The 18,755-nt window shown below is 42.2% G+C and overlaps 1 long non-coding RNA gene across 1 annotated transcript; it reads right to left on the bottom strand.

Annotated features, from left to right (window-relative positions):
• Nucleotides 1-2,898: 2,898 nt before the first annotated feature.
• Nucleotides 2,899-18,499, bottom strand: LOC126065175 (uncharacterized). The gene is made up of 3 exons (XR_007514737.1): nt 18,485-18,499; nt 17,116-17,201; nt 2,899-7,984 (listed from the first exon to the last, which is right to left on the bottom strand). It is a non-coding gene; the product is annotated as an uncharacterized LOC126065175 (long non-coding RNA).
• Nucleotides 18,500-18,755: the final 256 nt, after the last annotated feature.

The following is an 18,755-nucleotide window of genomic DNA, read 5'->3' on the forward strand; positions in this document are numbered from 1 at the left end:
TGCTGGAGAGGCTGCAGAGAGATTGGAACTCTCATACACTGCTGGTGGGATTGTAAAATGGTACAACCACTTTGGAAATCCATCTGGCGTTATCTTAAACAGTTAGAAATAGAACTACCATACAACCCAGAAATCCCACTCCTCAGAATATACCCTAGAGATACAAGAGCCTTCACAGAAACAGATATATGCACACCCACGTTTATTGCAGCTCTGTTTACAATAGCAAAAAGCTGGAAGCAACCAAGATGTCTGTCAACGGATGAATGGGTAAATAAATTGTGGTATATTCACACAATGGAATACTACGCATCGATAAAGAACAGTGACGAATCTCTGAAACATTTCATAACATGGAGGAATCTGGAAGGCATTATGCTGAGCGAAATGAGTCAGAGGCAAAAGGACAAATATTGTATAAGACCACTATTATAAGATCTTGAGAAATAGAAAAAACAGAGAAGAACACATAGTTTTGTGGTTACAAAGAGGGGAGGGAGGGAGGGAGGGAGAGGGTTTTTTATTGATCAATCAGAAGATAAGAACTGCTTTGGGTGAAGGGAAAGACTACACTCAATACAAGGAAGGTCAGCCTAATTGGACTGGACTAAAAGCAAAGAGGTTTCCAGGATAAAATGAATGCTTCAAAGGTCAGCGGAGCAGGGGCTGAGGTCTGGGGAACATGGTTTGAGGGGACTTCTAAGTCAATGGGCAAAATAATTCTATTAGGAAAACATTCTGCATCCCACTTTGAAATGTGGCATCTGGGGTCCTAAATGCCAACAAGCGGCCATCTAAGATACATCAATCGGTCTCAACCCACCTGGAGCAAAGGCAAAGGAAGAACACCAAGGTCACACGACAACTAAGAACCCAAGAGACAGAAAGGGCCACATGAACCAGAGACCTACATTATCCTGAGACCAGAAGAACTAGTTGGTGCCCGGCCACAATCGATGTCTGCCCTGTCAGGGAGCACAACAGACAACTCCTGAGGGAGCAGGAGACCAATGGGATACAGACCCCGAATTCTCATAAAAAGACCATACTTGGTGGTATGACTGCGACTAGAGGAATCCCGGAGGCAATGCTCCCCAGACCTTCTGATGGCACAGGACAGGAGCCATCCCCGAAGACAACTCATCAAACATGAAAAGGACTGGTCAGCGGTGGGGGAGAGAAATGCTGATGAAGAGTGAGCTAATTAAATCAGGTGGACGCTGGAGACTGTGTTGGCAACTCTTGACTGGAGGGGGGATGGGAAGATAGAGAGAGAGGGAAGACGGCAAAATTGGCACGAAATGAGAGACTGAAAGGGCTGACTCAATAGGGGGTGAGCAAGTGGGAGAAGGGAGTAAGATGTATGTAAACTTACACGTGACAGACTGATTGGAATGGTAAATGTTCACTTGAAGCTTAATAAAAATTAATTAAAAAAAAAAAAGAGATATGTCCTGGCAGAAAAACAAAAACCCGTTGCCATCGTTTTCATTATTTGCATTGTGTTCCTTTATAGCAGAAATCGGTGCTATTTTGACAATCCTGCTGTTTTCTACCACCACTTGTGAAATTAGCAAGCATATGATGCTTCATCGATATTGTAGTTATTTTTTCATATATTGCAATTAATATTGCTATAAACATGAGGATTTTCTTATAAAGTACTGAGGGTTATGGGCCTTGAGTTGTAGAGATTATCCTGGATTATCTGGGTGGCCCAATCTTACAGTGAGCACTTAAAAATGGAGAACTTTCCTAGGTGCAGTTAGAGTTGCAACAACAGAAGAAAGGTAAAGAGATACTTTGAAGGTGAACAGAGGCCAAGAGCAGAGCAGTGCAGTGCAACCGATTCCAACTCACAGCAACCCTATAAGACATAGTAGAACTGTCCCATAGGGTTTCCAAGGAATGCCTGGTGGATTTGAACTGCTGACCTTTTGGTTAGCAGCTGTAGCTCTTAACCACTACGCCACCAGGGCTTCCATGTCCCGGCATAGCAGTGCAAAATCACCTGCTCTGGGTCCCATCTTTTGGAAAACAGAGGTGTGGAGGATGCTACAGAGAACAGGGAGTGAGGCGTGCCAAGAGCAGAGAGAAGGAGCAGGCTCAGAAGAAGGGAGCAAGGAACAGGGAAGAGAAGCAGACATTAGGAAGAAAAAATGAGCAACAGGTCCAGGACTCCAGGTTGAGGGGTGGATACAAAATGGTTACACCCTTCCTCCTCCTTTCTCTCAAAGCTTTGTCTCTGGTTTTTGTTGACCTTCTCCCAGAAAATCATGTCACTCTCTACCAATTGTAATTTACTGCTACCCAGATCATCAGATAGGAACAAATGCTATAACAGTAAGCACAGTGTGTCCAGATGTCCACTGTGGGTCACAGGTGGTCAGTCAGAGACTCCTAATGCCATGAATCAGGTACAGAATCAGGCAAGCGCTGCCAGTGGGTAGAAGGCCTGGGGTGGGGGGCCTGTGCACCTGGGGCATGGATAGGACCCAAGCTGCAGGAGTCCATGCAGAAAGATAAGAGGACAAACACTTTGGCTTGGGTCCACATACCCTACATGAGAAAATCTTTGAATCTTGGCTGGGGAATACAACACTGGGTTTATCACAGAGAATCACTGACTTAACCAATATAAAAATATCAACTGTTCCTTCAGGACTCTTGGTCTCCTATGAAGAGTAACAGATGCTTCTCTGGGACTGAGGGCCTTCTGTGAGGTAGGGAACGAGGGCTTGACATATCTCCAGGACCTGTTGGAAACTTGAGACCCTCAACACTCCCTTAGCCACAGATGTGTCAAATCTAAAAAAAAGAAAAAAGAAAGTTAAGAGTTCTCTGAACAAGGTTTATTAAGTGGTTAATCTGTGAGCAGAGGAACACTTGGGCCCCAAAATAGTGCAAAGCTCAGGCTCGGGAAGTAGAAGAAAGGGTTTTAAGGGCGGTGAGGAAATTCTAACAAAGATGTTTTCAGTGATGGGTTTAAGTGAGAAGTATTTAATTTGGGGGAAGGATTATAGAAGTGGGGAAAGAGAATTCATTAGTTACTTTGGGATATTGTTTCTTTATGATTGGTTCGGCCTCTGTTGAGTTAGTCTAAAGAATTTTAAACTGCCAAACTGATAAAAACCAGTCTCTCATGTCCCAAAAAGTCCCTAGGTGATAGAAACAGTTTGCATTTGACTGGTGAACCCACCCAGCAGCACCACAGAAGAAAGGCCTGGCAATCTGCTTCCATAAAGATTACAGCCAAGAAAACCCTATGGAGCAATTCTACTCTAATACATGGGATCAACATAAGTTGGAATTGACTCAATGCCACAAGACAACAACAACATGTCCCAGTTAGCACATCCTAAAGTATTTAGAATGCTATCTCTTAAAAGAAGTCTGATTTTACGCAGGACACTAGGCATAAATTTGGTGCTGCTCTGAAACATAGCCCTAGGAAAATGCCCAAGGTTACTGTCAGGACAGCCAAAATTTACTGCTGAGTTTCAAACTTTAGCAAGAATCAAGGGGTTGTGTGTTTGGGCAGATGACAACGGGAAAGTGTTGAAGTAATTATCTTCTGTGGTTACACTCATAAAGCTCTATATTTCTACCTGACCTTGCTGACGACATTACCAACACTATATCAACGTAATGTGCACCAAGGATAGACAGCAGACACCTGGATTAAATTTCTCTTTAATTACCTGGACGAACAGCGTTGAAGAGGATGGAGCCAAGCCTCTCACTGCTCCAGGATTGATCAGAACTTGGTCATTTCAGCCTTTGGTATCTCAGGAAAGGGCATTGATCATCTCTGTCCCTCAGGCTCTTCCGTGTAAAATTGAATAGTTTTGCCTTCCAGGACTGTCAAGTGTAAATCACTCGAAACACATACAGGACAGGGAGCAATACCTGGCACACAGCGGTATCCCTCGATGTTGGTTGCTCTTACTATTGTTTTTACTAATTTCTTCATACTCATTTATGTATCCATCTTCTCTTTCTGCTGTAACAAAATACCACAACCTCGGCAGCCTAAAGAACACAAATTTATCATTTTACATTTCTGTACGTCAGAAACTTAACATGGGCCTCCCAGGCTAAAATGAAGGCGTAAGCAAGCCTGAGTTCCTTTATGGAGGTTCTAGAGGACAATTTTGTCCTTGCTTTTGAGGATCCAGAGGTCACTGCATTCCTTGACTCTTGGCCTCCTTTGTTGTTTCAAAGCCAGCAATGTGCAAAACCTCTGAAGCATCTTCCATTTTCACAGCAGTTTCCGACTCAATCTGGAGAATGGTCTCCATTTTTAAGGACCCATATATCAACACTTGGCCAACCCAGATATTCCAGGATAATCTCCCCAACTCAATGACTTCACTTTAATCAATTTCTAAAAAGTCCGTTTACCGTATAAGATAACATATACACAGGTTCAGAGGTTTTAGATATAGATTTTTTGGGGGGAGGGCATTATTCAGATTACCAAATATGACTACTATTGTTATTTACTAGGTATAAAAGTGTAGCAATAAATAAAAGCTTTATAAATGAGTTTCTACTGCATTTAAGCCTCATGAAAAATGGTGGGCAATCCCAGGAGGTCACACACAGGACAAAGCTTGCTGTCCCCTCTGGGCAGGACACTCAGTGGATGGCCACTCCTAGACCTTCCCCTCCCAAGTGCATATCTAAGACTAGGCCAGCAATTGTGGCTATATCCCACATTCCAGCCCACTCACAGGCAGGATTATCAACAGCTTCTTCCTGGGAGAGGGGCCCAGCTCAGTCTTAAACTCATGTGTGTGATGGAGACCTCCTCTGCTTTCACCTGGCCCATCTGGCCTGCCCCTACAGCCTCTAAATCCCCTGGTCATAACACAGATGGTCAGTCCCCCAGACCCTCTCCAAGGTGAAAAAGAAGACAGATGGAATACACATTTAGAGAGGAATCGCATAGCTGGCCTGGCTGAGCCCTCTGAATGCAGCCAGTTCCCAGGCCCAACTGTCCAGGACTGTGCACATCCTCTAAGGAAGAGCAGCCCCCGGGCTAAGACTCAGCCCTCCACACATCCAAATTCCCTTTCTGGTCCCCAAGCCTCAAGGGCTTTTACATTCTAAGATTATTCAGGAAGGTTCATGACTTGCCGTTTGGTCTGATCCTAAGGGTGTCTGGGTCTAGTACCTTCTTTAAGCCCAGGGTTTAGGGCCTCTGTAGGGTGAGGAGAGAGTATACTTCAGAATAAGAAGGTACACAGTTATGGATGGGATTCTGGGATGAATGGGAACCTGCAGTGGAGAGAGAGGAAATAAAAACTGTGAAAATGTAAACAATGTGAGTTTTCCACCATCTTTTTTAAGTTTATTGATATTTGAAATGTTTTGAAGTTTATTGATACATAAACTACACAACAAAATATGTGCACAAGGGAAGAGTGCATGCGTACTCATCATGACAGAGTTTGCATACCCCTCACTGCAGCAGCCAGATCGAGAGACACTCCATGGAGAGCACAATAAAAGACAATAACTGAAGTACTTGGGTGCTGCATGGGCTTTATGAGTATAGTGTTCTCCAGCAGTGTCCTAGCCATCTAGTGCTGCTATAACAGAAACACCGCAAGTGGATGGCTTTAACAAAGAGAAGTTTATTCTCTCACAGTCCAGTAGGCTAGAAGTCCAAATTCAGAGAGCCAGCTCCAGGGGAAGGCTTTCTCTTTCTGTCAGCTCTGGAGGAAGGTCCTTGTCATCAGTCTTCCCTTGGTCTGGGAGCATCTCAGCATAGAAACCTCAGGTCCAAAGGATGCGCTCTGCTCCCGGTGCTGTGTTCTTGGTGGTATGAGGTTCCAAACTCTCTGCTTGCTTCCCTTTCCTTTTATCGCTGGAGAGATAAAAGGTGGAGCAGGCCGCATCCCAGAGAAACTCCCTTTACATTGGATCAGGGATGTGACCTGGTAAGGCTGTTACAATCCCACCCTAATCCTCTTTAACATAAAATTACAATCACAAAATGGAGGACAACCACAGAATACTGGGAATCATGACCTAACCAAGTTAATACACACATTTTTGGGGGGACATAATTTAATCTATGACAGGTAGTGTCGTGTCTCATTAGGTTAGGATTCTGTCATTGCACATGTTTTCTAAAGTAGAAAATGAGGGTACTGGAGAGATATGTTGCATGGACTCATTCATATGTCTCCATTCACAAACACCAGAAGAGACGGGGATGAAGGCACTAGTGTACTACAAGTGCACGTATAGATATTCACAATGGCAGAAGGGATGCTTCTGCAAGCTTGCTTCAGTTTAGTGTCACATGACCAGTAAACGTCATACTGTGCCTGGGGAGTGAAAAAAACCACAGCAAAGTTCAGCTCCCACTTCTTTCCAGTCCTAGGACCCATGCCATAAAGGAAAGAGAAATGTGGTAGGTGATAGTGAACCAAAAGTGGGTCCAAAGAGCATAGAAAGGAGATGTTCCAAATTGAAAAAACAAAGATCTGGGAGAGAAAGCCAGCAGTAAGAAGAAAAGATCAACAAATCCTGAGCTGTAGGAACAGCTGAGAGGTCTACTTACAGTACAGCTACAGTCGTCTTTGTAGTCTTCCTCTAAGGCTTTTCTCTGGTCTTCATTGACAGTCTCCCAGAACATCAGTTCACATTTTGACACATGTAATATGTTATTGGAAACCCTGGTGGTAATGGTTAAGTGCTACGGCTGCTAACCAAAGGGTTGGCAGTTCAAATCCAATAGGCACTCCTTGGAAACTCTATGGGGCAGTTCTACTCTGTCCTATAGGGTCACTATGAGTCGGAATCGACTCAACAGCACTGGGTAATATGTTATCACTGCCACAGAAATGACCGTGAAAAAAGAGATGCTGTCCTGGTGGCACAGTGGTTAAGCATTCAGCTGCTAACCAAAAGGTCAGCAGTTTGAATCCACCAGCCGCTCCTTGGAAACTCACCGGGGCAGTTCAACCCTGTCCTATAAGGTCACTATGAGTCAGAATCGACTTGACAGCAAAGAGTTTGATTTTTTTGGTTTATATCAAAAGGGTGTGGACACATTGTAGCCCATAGGTGTTCACACTCAGTCTTAGGATACCTGAAGCATGTACAGAAGCAACCAGGACTGCCAGGTCCGAGAATACAGTGTCCTGGGGAAAACTCAATGGGGCGAAGTTCTGGGGTTGTGATCCTGTGTTACCAGGTTCATGAATGGGACCCAGTTTGGAGGGATTCACACAAGCATGAGAGGGCCAGGAGCTTGGGGTGGGTCAGCTTACCCCATGTAAGTATTACTTTCCCAGGTAACAGTAGCTCATATATAATAGGGCAGTGCCTTTGTGTATATTCATAGATTACAGGGTGTAAGGTCCTTTTATGAGAAGACAGTGGAAGAGTGATGGGACTGCAGAGCTTCATTGTGGAATCCAGGAACTTGTTACTCCTCCAGGGTGGTTGCACTCCTGAGATCCCCCTTACTCTCTCAGCCACAGCAGGGTCAAGGGGCTGTTTGTTTATGGGAAGATGAATTTTGGGAGGATTGACGGACTTACCTTGATGATGTTAAAGTCATAAACATGATTCATTCCGATTACATTCCTGGCTCCCTCATATTTAGCAAGAAATACTGTGGATAAGAAAATATTCAGGAGAAACCCTGACCTATACGTATTTAGGCATTCAAGATTCTAATTATTCACTTGTATTCAAGCCTCAAAATGACCCCATTTATGAAAACCCATGACCTTCCATGTCCAGCCTACTTTGTGGGCCAGAAGACACAGGATATTTACCTAAAATGAGAATCCCCGAGGTGGTGGTCCCTCTCAGGTCTACACAGACTTCCAACACCATTGTTGTAGTAAACCACTTGAAGATGTTCAATAACACAGTTACAATACGGTACAGAAGTGGGGACAAACAGTGACAGAGGCAGAACAGAAGTCAGCAGGAAGGTTGCCTCCATGCTGGAGACCTGAAAGACATAGGAGGAGAATCACCACCCACGCACAAAACAAAATTTACTCTACCCACTCATATCTGAGATAGAGCTGATTTTATGAAAGCATCTACCCTCCTTGATTTCTGTGGTGTTGGGAAAGGTGGCGTTTTTCCCCCAAGAACTCATGCCAGAAAAGGCACTGTGTCCCTAGCACAAATGGTCTGCCTCTACCAGTCTGGAATATGGCATGTCGAAGGTTCCGCAGGAAGCCAAAGCTCAAGGGGAGGATAAATAGTCATCACTAGGAGGAGTGGCCTGGGCATCATGGGATCGTGAGCCACACCCCTGCTGTCAACCCTTCTAGAGTTTACAAGAGTAAGAAATAGGCAATGGGTGACAGCAGCTGAGACTCTAAAAGTTTCTTAGTCAGACTTTCAAACCATCTTCTCTCTTACCCATATTTCTGCCATGTACACATGTCCTGGCCTGGCCGTTCAAGCTGCAGCTACTTTCCAGATCCCACTGTCTGGATCTGAGTTTATCATCTAGGGAGATAGAAGGTCCCACCAAGAACTTTGCCCAGCACACATCCAAAGTCCCCTCTTTGGAACCCAGACAACAGTAATTTTTAAATTGCTAAGATTTTTGGAGAATGTTCATGGCATGCTCTGTCTATTCAATACTCATTGATCTCTGGATCCAGCACTTGCTATAGGCCCAGCGTTTACAGCCTAAGTCAGGTAAGGCAGAGACAATGATCTTCAGTATAAGAAGTAGCAGAGAGAGTCTAACAGGTGAGAAAGGAATTGAAGCATAGGATCTGTCAACAGTGAATTTTCAGCCATTTTTTTGCAGACTATTAATATTTGAATTTTCTTTTGAAGTTTGTGGATGCATATTCAAGAGAAGAAAATGCGTGTACATCAGTTTGTATGTATACTCATCTTGCCAAAGGTAACACATCTCTAATTCCAGCACCCAGATCAAGAGAAAGTCCATGAGGAGAACCCCAGGAAAAGATGATATTTGAAAGGCTTCGGTGGTCCATGAATTAGTGTTTTTTGAGAGTCTCACAGACTTTAGGGAGACATTCAGAAGGTACGTGAGATGGCATGACCTGGAAGAACTAGAGGGAGGTGTTAGACATCCTCACTTACATCTCATTTCCAGACATGATGAGACAGGGGGACAAAGACACAGGTCTCGACAAGTGTGAGCACTGCCAGCCCTTGGGACCGATGAGGCGCCAGCAGCATCACTGGTTGAGGACACTCACACAGGGCACATAGGTGTTGTGACAAACCTGGGTAGAGGTCCCTGGGTGGTCCATACAGTTTGCACTTGGCTGCTAACTGGAAGGATGGCAGTTTGAACTCACCCAGAGAAACCTCAGAAGAGAGTCCTGGTGATCTGCTTCTGTAAAGATTACTGACAAGAAAACCCTGAGGAGCTCAGTTCTATTCTAACACAAGGGGTTGCTAGGGGTTAGAACTGACGAGACAGCAATGGTTTTGGATTTTGGGGGGGAAGTGGAGGAGCCACAGCAAAGTTAAGTTCTCCATTCCTCTGCCCGTGGTTCCCGCCACATTTGAAAATGAGAAGCATGGCATATCCCAGAGCAAACAGCAGGTGTGCCAAGAGCAGAAGGAAGGAGCACGTCCGTGTTGTGGGAGCTAGGAACAGGGAGGGGAAACAAACAATAGGAAGAAAAAAATAAGTAACAGGCCCAGGACTTACAGGAACAGGTCCAGGGTACCTACAAAATGGTTACATTCTTCCTTGTCCTTTGTCTCAAAGCTTTGTTGACCTTCCCTCAGGAAATCATGTCACATTTTGTCAAACAGTTGTTTTATTTTACAGATCGCCATGTTGGAACAGATACTATAGCAAAAAGGTAAGCAGATTATGCCCAGATGTTCACGGACAAGGACACACTGTGGGTCATAGATAGTCATTCCAAAAAGCTCAGAACACCCTGAGGCAGGTACAGAATCGACTACAGTCTGTGAATTCAGTGAACACAGTACCTGGGGGATAACTCAGTGGGTGGGACACCTGGGGTAGGGGACCTTGTGTATCTGGTACATGGATGGAACCCAAGTTGCAGGGGTCCATGCAGAGAGATAAGAGGACAAAATCTTGGCAAATGTCTACAAGCCTCATGTGAGAAATTCCTTCCTGGGGAACCTAAAGTCACTGGGGTTATCACATAGAATCACTGACTTAGCTAATCTGAAGATATCAAATTCTCTCTCAGGGCTTTTGATCACCAATGAGTAGAAACTGATGCATGAAAATGAACTGGGGAGCTTCTGTTAGATAAGAAACAAGTGTCTTAATCCATCACTAAGATCTGTTGGACATCAGAGACTTTAATCAATTCCTCAGGCACAGCAGAGTCAAGAGAATGTGTGTTGTAGGAAGAAAAAAATGGCAAAGTATCAATGGATTTTTCTTCCTGTTGTTAACACATGAAGCTTCATATTTTCATCTGACCTTGCTGATACCATCACCAAAACTATATCAGCATAATGTGGACAAATTATAGATACTAGAAACTTATAACGAGTTATTGTTTAATTCCTCTGGAATTACAGTGGTGAAGAAGATGGACACAGGGCTTCAAGCTAGGATCAAGTTAGGACATGATCATTCCTGCCACAGAGCTCAGTTCTACTCTGTAACACAAGGGGTTGCTATGGGATGGAATAGACTTGACAGCAGTGGGTTTGGTTTTGGAAAGGACATCACTTCCGTCCCTCAGGTTCTTCAATGTAAAATGGGAATATTTTTGTCTTCCAAGTTCATTAGGAATACCTTATTAAATAATTTAAAGAACATACAAGACAAGAAGCAGTACTTGGCACACAGTAATATCCCTCAATACATGTTGCTGCTATTGTTGTTTTTATTAATTTCTTCATACTCATTATGCTAGCTTCCATTTTCTGTAGTAAAAAATATCATCACATTAAAACAAAACAAAACCTACTGCCATCGAGTAACTCCCAACTCATTGCAACCCTATAGGAAAGACCAGAACTGCCCCATAGGGTTTCCAAGGCTATAATCTTTACAGAAGCAGACTGCCACATCTTTCTCCCGCAGAGTGGCCAGTGGGTTCCAACCACTGACCTTTTTGGTTATCAGCTGAGCGCTTTAACCACTGTACCACCAGGGCTTCTTTTACTATAACCTTGTTGTTGCTAGGTGCCCTCGAGTCAGTTCTGACTCATAGCAACCCTATGTACAACAGAATTAAACACTAACTGGATCTGTGCCATCCTCATAATCATTGTTTTGCTTGAGCCCACAGTTGAAGCCTCTGTGTCAACCCATCTCATTGAGGGTCTTCCTCTTTTTGTTGACCCTCTACTTTACCAAGCATGATATCCTTCTCCAGGGAGTGGTCCCTCCTGATAACATGTCCAAAGTATGTGAGACAAAGTCTTGCCATTGTTGCTTCAAATGAGCATTCTGGCTGTACTTCTTCCAAGACAGATTTGTTTCTTTTGGTAGTCAGAGGTATATTCAACATTCTTCCCCAACACCATAATTCAAAGCATCAATTCTTCTTCTCTCTTCCTTATGCATTGTCCAGTTTTCACATGCATATCAGGTGACTGAACATGGCTTGGTTAGGCACACCTTAGCCCTTAAAGTAACATCTATGCTTCTTAACACTTAAAAGAGGTCTTTTGCAGCAAATTTGCCCAATGCAATGCATCATTTGATTTGATTTGATTTGATTTGATTTGATTTGATTTGATTTGATTTCTTGAAGGCTGCTTCCATGGATTGCGAATCCAGGTAAAATGAAATCTTTGACAACTTCAATCTTTTCTGTTTATTATGATGTTACAATGATATTACAATCCAGTTGTGAGGGTTTTGTTTTCTTTATGTTGACATGTAATCCATAATGAAGGCTGTAGGCTTTGATCTTCATCAGTAAGTGCTTCAAGTCCTCTTCACTTTCTGCAAGCAAGGTTGTGTCACCTGCATAAATCAGGTTGTTAATGAGTCTTATTCCAATCTTGATGAACCGTTCTTCTTAACACAGTCCAACTTCTGAGATTATCTGTTCAGCATACAGATTGAATAAGTATGGTGAAAGGACACAACCCTGATGCACACCTTTCCTGCCTTTAAACCATGCAGTATCCCCTTCTTCTGGTCAAATGACCACCTCTTGGTCTATGTAGGGGTTCCTCATAAGCACAATTAAGTGTTCTGGAATTTCCATTCTTCGCCATGTTATCCATAATTTGTTACGATCCACACAGTTGAATACCTTTGCACAGTCAATAAAATAGAAGTAAATGTTTTTCTGGTATTCTCTGCTTTCAGCTAGGATCCATATGACATCAGCAACAATTTCCCTCATTCTACATCCTCTTCTAAATCCAGCTTGAATTTCTGACAGTTCCCTGTCAATACACTGCTGCAGCCACTTTTGAAAGATTGTCAGCAAAATTTTAATTGTGTGTGATATTAATGACATTGTTCAATAATTTCCATATTCTGTTGGATCACCTTTCTTTGAAATAGGCATAAATATGGATCTCTTCCAGTCAGTTGGACAGGCAGCTGTCTTCCAAATTTCTTGGCATAGATGAACAAGCACTTCCAGTGCTGCATCACTTTATTGAAACATCTCAATTGGTATTCCACCAATTCCTGGGGCCTTGTTTTTCACCAATGTCTTCAGTGCAGCTCTGACTTCTTCCTTCAGTACCATCGATTCCTGATCATATGCTACCTTCTGAAACGGTTAAATGTAGGCCAATTCTTTTTGGTACAGTGACTCAGTGTATTCCTTCCATCTACTTTTGATGCTTCCTGTGACATTCAGTATTTTGTCCATAGAATTCTTTAATATTGCAACTGAAAGCTTGAATTTTTTCTTTAGTTCTTTCAGCTTTACCCATAGAATCCTTTAATATTGCAACTTGAAGCTTGAATTTTTTTCTTCAGTTCTTTCAGCTTGAGAAAAGCCGAGACAGTTCTTCCTTTCAGTTTTCTAACCCCAGGTCTTTGCACACATCATTGTAATACTTTGTATTCTCGTGTTGCCTTTGAAATCTTCTGTTTAGCTCTTTTACCTCATCATTTCTTCCATTTGCTTTAGCTATTCTACATTCAAGAGCAAGTTTCAGAGTCTCTTCTGACATCAATTTTGGGCTTTTCTTTCTTTCCTTTCAACAACCTCTTGCTTTCTTCATGTATGATGTCCTTGATGCCATTCCACAACTCGTCTGGTCTTTGGCCGTTAATGGTCAATGCATTAAATCTATTCTTGAGATGGTCTCTAAATTCAGGTGGGATATACTCATGGTTACACTTTGGCTCTCGTGGACTTATTCTAATTTTCTTCAGCTTCAACTTGAACTTGCATATGAGCAGTTGATGGTCTGTTCCACAGTTGACTCCTGGCCTTGCTCTGACTGATGATATTGAGGCTTTTCCATTGTCTCTTTCCACAGATGTAGTCGATTCGATTCCTGTGTATTCCATCTGGTGAGGTCCATGTGTATAGTCACCGTTTATGTTACTGAAAAAAGGTATCTGCAATGAAGAAGTTGCTGGTCTTGCAAAATTCCATCATTCAATCTCTGACAGTTTCTATTACCAAGGCCATATTTTCCAACTACCGATCTTTCTTTCTTGTTTCCAATTTTCCCATTTCAATCACCAGTAATTATCACTATATCTTGATTGCATGTTTGATCAATTTTAGACTGCAAAAGTTGGCAAGAAGGCAGTGGTATGACATATATAAAGCCTTGAAGGAAAAAAACTGCCAGCCAAGAATTATATATCCAGAAAAACTGTCTCTCAAATATAATAATGAAATTAGAGCATTTCCAGAAAAAGAGAAGTTTAAGGAATCTGTAAAAACCAAACAAAAATTACAAAAAATACTAAAGGGAGTCATCTGGTTAGTAAATCAATAAAATCAGATAATAACCCAAGACTAGGACACAGGACAGAACAACAAGGTATCAACCCAGATAGGGAAGCCATAAAAATAAATTAAAGCTAAAACACTGAAAATAGAGATGTCAAAATGTAAAAGATGACAACATTAACAAACAAAAAAGAGGGGCTAATAACGTAGTTATAGAGCTTTCACATGAAGATGAAGTCAAGGTGATGTAAAGAAATAAAAGATGGGTTTAAACTTAGAAAAATAGAATATTAAGGTAACCACATAAGAAACTGACAATCCTACACATCAAAATAAAAAACAAGAAAAACATAAAGACTCAGTAAATACAAAATCAACAACAATGAAAAAGATGAAAAGAAAAACAACTCAGCACAGGAAAATAAGTAGAACAATGAAACTGTCAACAACACACAAAAAAATACATCAAAATGACAGCACTAAACTCATACCTATAAATAATTATGCAGAATGTAAATGGACTAAATGCACCAATAAAAAGACAGAGAGTAGCAGAATGGATTAAAAAACATGATCTGTCTACATGCTGCCTACAAGAGATATATCTGAAACTTAGAGACACAAACAAACTAAAACTCAAAGGATGGGAAAAAATATATCAAGCAAACAACAATCAAAAAAGAGCAGAACTTGCAATATTAATCTCTGAAAAAATAGACTTTAAAACAAAATCCACCACAAAGGATAAGGAAGGACACTATATAATGATTAAAGGGTCAATAAGCCGCAATAAATATTTACACATCCAATGACAGGGCTCCAAAATACATAAAACAAACTCTAACAGTATTGAAAAGTGAAACAGACAGCTTCACAACAATAGTAGGAGACTTCAACACACTACTTTCAGTGAAGGACAGAACATCCGGAAACAAGCTCAACAAAGACACAGAAGATCTAAATGGCACAATCAACCAACTTGAACTCATATACAGAACACTCCACCGAACAGTAGTCAAGTACACTTTCTTTTCCAGTGCACATGGAACATTCTCCAGAATAGACCACAAATTAGGCCGCAAAGCAAGCCGTAACAGAATCCAAAACACTGAAATATTAAAGCATCTTTTCTGACCATAAAACCATAAAAGTAAAAACCAATAACAGAAAAAGCAAGGAAAAAAAAAAAAAACCAAATACATGGAAACTGCACAACACCTTGCTCAAAAACTACTGGGTTACAAAAGAAATTAAGGGTGGAATAAAGAAATTCCAAGAATCAAATGAGAATGAAAACACATTCTACCAGAACCTTTGGGACACAGGGAAAGCAGTGCTCAGAGGTCAATTTATACCAATAAAGGCACACATGCAAGAAGAAGAAAGGGTCGAAATTAAAACATTAACCCTACAACTTGAACGAATAGAAAGAGAGCAGCAAAAAGAAGCACTCAGGTACCAGAAGAAAGGAAACAATAAAAATTAGAGCAGAAATAAATGAAATAGAGAGTAGAAAAACAATTGAAAGAGTCAAGACCAAAAGCCGGTTCTTTAAAAAGATCAACAAAATCAAGAAGCAAGGGGGGGCGGGGGACTTTGTCTCACATACTTTGGAAATGTTATCGGTAGTGACCCAGTCCCTGGAGCACATCAAGTCTGGTAGAGGGTCAGCGAAAAAAAGGAATACCCTCAATGAGATGGACTGACACTGTGGCTCCAACAATGGGCTCAAACATAGCAATGATTGAAGATGGTGCAGGACCAGGCAGTGTTTTGTTCTACTGTACACAGGGGTCGCTATGAGTCAGAATCAATTCAACGCCACCTAACAACAACTGGCCATGTCATGGATCAACACACAGCAAGTGTAGATATCACGTGTCTTGGTGTAGGCAGAGAACTTGAGTCAAGTGGGGAGTGGGGAATCAGGCCTGGGAAGAGCAGAGACAGACATCATTCACTTCCCAGTCCCCTCCAGTAGCCAGACGGTGGGATGCCACAGGCATGTCAAGGGCAAATGGCCATATCCCTCATACACATACTTTGCATCACTCTGCCCCTTGGGTTGCAGCCAACTCCATTCAGGCCTCATGGATCCTCTGGGAAGACAGCTCAACCTAGGACTGAGCAGTCTACACACTCAAAGTCTCATTCCTGGACCCCAAGCCCAGGGATTTTTATATTCCAGAGATCTTTAAGAAGTGTTCATGGTATGCCCATTATAGTCTGATCCCACAGATTTCTGAATCTAACACCTTTTTTGTTGTTGTTGCATCCCATCAAGTCAATTCTGACTCATAGTGACCCTATGTGACAAAGCAGAACTACCCTGTAGGGTCTCCTAGGCTGTAATCTTTATGGGAGCAGATTGCCAGGTCTTTTCTCCTTCGGAGTAGCTTGTGGGTTCGAACCACTGACCTTCTGGTTAGCAGCCAACTGCTTAACCACTGGACCAGCAGAGCTCCTATACCTTCTTTTTGGCCCAGGGTTTTATGACCCTGGTAGGGTAAGGAGAGAGTCCTTGGGTGGTGCAAACGGTTAACATCTTGGTTTCTAACCAAAAGCTTGGAGGTTTGAGACCACTCAGAAGAGCCTTGGAAGAAAGGCCTGGTGATCTGCTTCTGAAAAATCAGCCACTGAAAACCCTATGGTGCACAGTTCTACTCCGACACACATGGGGTTATCATGAGTCAGAATCAACTATCTTTTCAGAAGCCATATTTATGGGTTGAATTAAGTCTTCCAAATATATGTGTTGTAAATCCTAACCTCTTTGCCTGTGGTTACAATCCCCTTTGGGAGTGGGTTGCCTCTGTTATATTAATGAGGCATGATTAGTGTAGGGTGTATCCTGAGTCAATCTGTTTCGAGATATAAAAGAGGTTAGACAAGCAAGCAAAAGAAGCAGAATGGGGGAAGAGAGATGACAAGCCACAGGAAGATCCAGAAGCTCAAAGCGACAAGGACCTTCCTCCAGAGCTGACAGAGAAAGCCTACCCCTAAAGCTGGCACCATCAATTCAGACCTCTAGCCTCCTAAACTGTTGGAAAATAAATTCCAGTTTGTTAAAGCCACCCACTTGTGGTATTTCTGTTATAGCATCACTAGATAACTAAGATAACATAGTCTCCTGAGATTTAGTTTTCTACTTCCCTAGGAGAAGACATACAATATTTCAACCAGTAACCCCACCATTTCAAATGTGCCACACTGCAGTTAGCCACAGGCTTAACTTTGGGAGATGAACACTTACCCAGTACAGCCTTCCTAGTCGTTCTCTGCAGAAAAGATATCCAGTAAGGGCTTAGTCCATCATTGCTGGAATAGGAAGTTCAAGTCCTTTGAAAGTGTTTTGAAGTATATTTATAAACATTTTTGAACTCTCCAAGTGTCAGAAATCATTAGTTAAAACTCAGCAAATACTGCCTGGTATTACTTGTCACTAACATTCCATCTACTCTAATCCCCCAAGGGCCGGGTACAGAGGCCCCTGTCTCGTACAAGGAAAAATGCAAAGAGGTGAAAGTTGTCTTGTACCAGAATTGGTAAATTCATGTTCCTTCAGGGATTATGTAACAATTATAAGTTTTTTCAGTGAGGTCAGTGGGCCTGAGACAAAATTTGGAATGTATTTTAGGGGCCTTATGCTTGGAGAATGGGAGTCCTGGATGGCACAAATGATTAAGCACTCAACTACTAATTGAAAGGTTGGCAGTTTGAAACCACCCAGAGGCACCTCGGAAGAAGGGCCTGGTGATTTGTTTCTGAAAGGTCACGGCCTTGAAAACCCTATGTAATTCAGTTCTACTCTGTAACATATGGGGTCACCAAGCATCAGAAATGACTCAATTTAACAACTGGAATGCCTGGAGAACTTAAAGATCTTCCCACATGCAATCCCACTGAGCTCATAAGAAAACCTTAATATATCAAGAATGCAAAGAGCCTGCTGTGGTCCTCAGTGGGAGGGTTCTCTGTACTGACCCAAGTCTAACTCACATTATAAGGACTAGGTATATGAATGCAGACAGAGGCATTTTTCACTACAGTAGAATACAAATAAACCAAACCTGTTGCCGCTGAGTTGATTCTGACTCATAGAGACCCCACAGGACAGAGCAGAACTGCACCACAGGGTTTCCAAGGAGTGGCTTGCAGATTTTTAACTGCTGACCTTTTGGGTTAGCAGCCAAACTCAACCACTGCACCACCAGGGCTTCAGATCCCAAGTAAGGGCAGTGAAAGCAGGATGTTCAAAAGCAAAAAGGAAGTCAATATTCGTGTTTTATGACAGGGTGGGTGATAAAGGTATTAGAATTTCAGACTCTAATTCACAAAATCATTTCTTTCTTAGTTGCCCTACTCCACAATATGGGCCAAAAAGTTCAGGCCTGGATATCTGGCAGTCCTTTTGGCAGTTAGTCTTACCCCATTTCCCTGTATTTTGGGGTGATGGGGCAGTGGCTCAGTCTTCACATGTATTTCTGCCCATGCTGGAGGACACCAAAAACCTCTGATGCTTCCTTCATTTACTCATGTCTGAAGAGTTACCAATGACAGTGTGTGACCCAGCAAGGCTCTTTGAAGCCAAGTCCTTCTACCCTCCACCGCTTACTTCTCACCTGGGCTGATGCTGTGGGATCAAGTGGGATTTATCCCAGGAATACAACGGTGGTTCAACATAGAAAAATCAATGTAATACACCACATTAGCAAAACAAAAGGGAGAAAAAAAACCACATGATCATCTCAATTGATATAGAAAAGGCATTTGAAAAAAATCCAATACTTTTTCACAATAAAAACACTCAAAAAATTAGGAATAAAAGGGAACTTCCTCAACATTTATGAAAAACCCATAGCTAACATCATAGTTAATCGAGAAAGACCTAAA

The sequence above is a fragment of the Elephas maximus genome, chromosome 21, assembly GCF_024166365.1.
Source record: "Elephas maximus indicus isolate mEleMax1 chromosome 21, mEleMax1 primary haplotype, whole genome shotgun sequence".
Lineage (NCBI taxonomy): Eukaryota > Metazoa > Chordata > Mammalia > Proboscidea > Elephantidae > Elephas > Elephas maximus.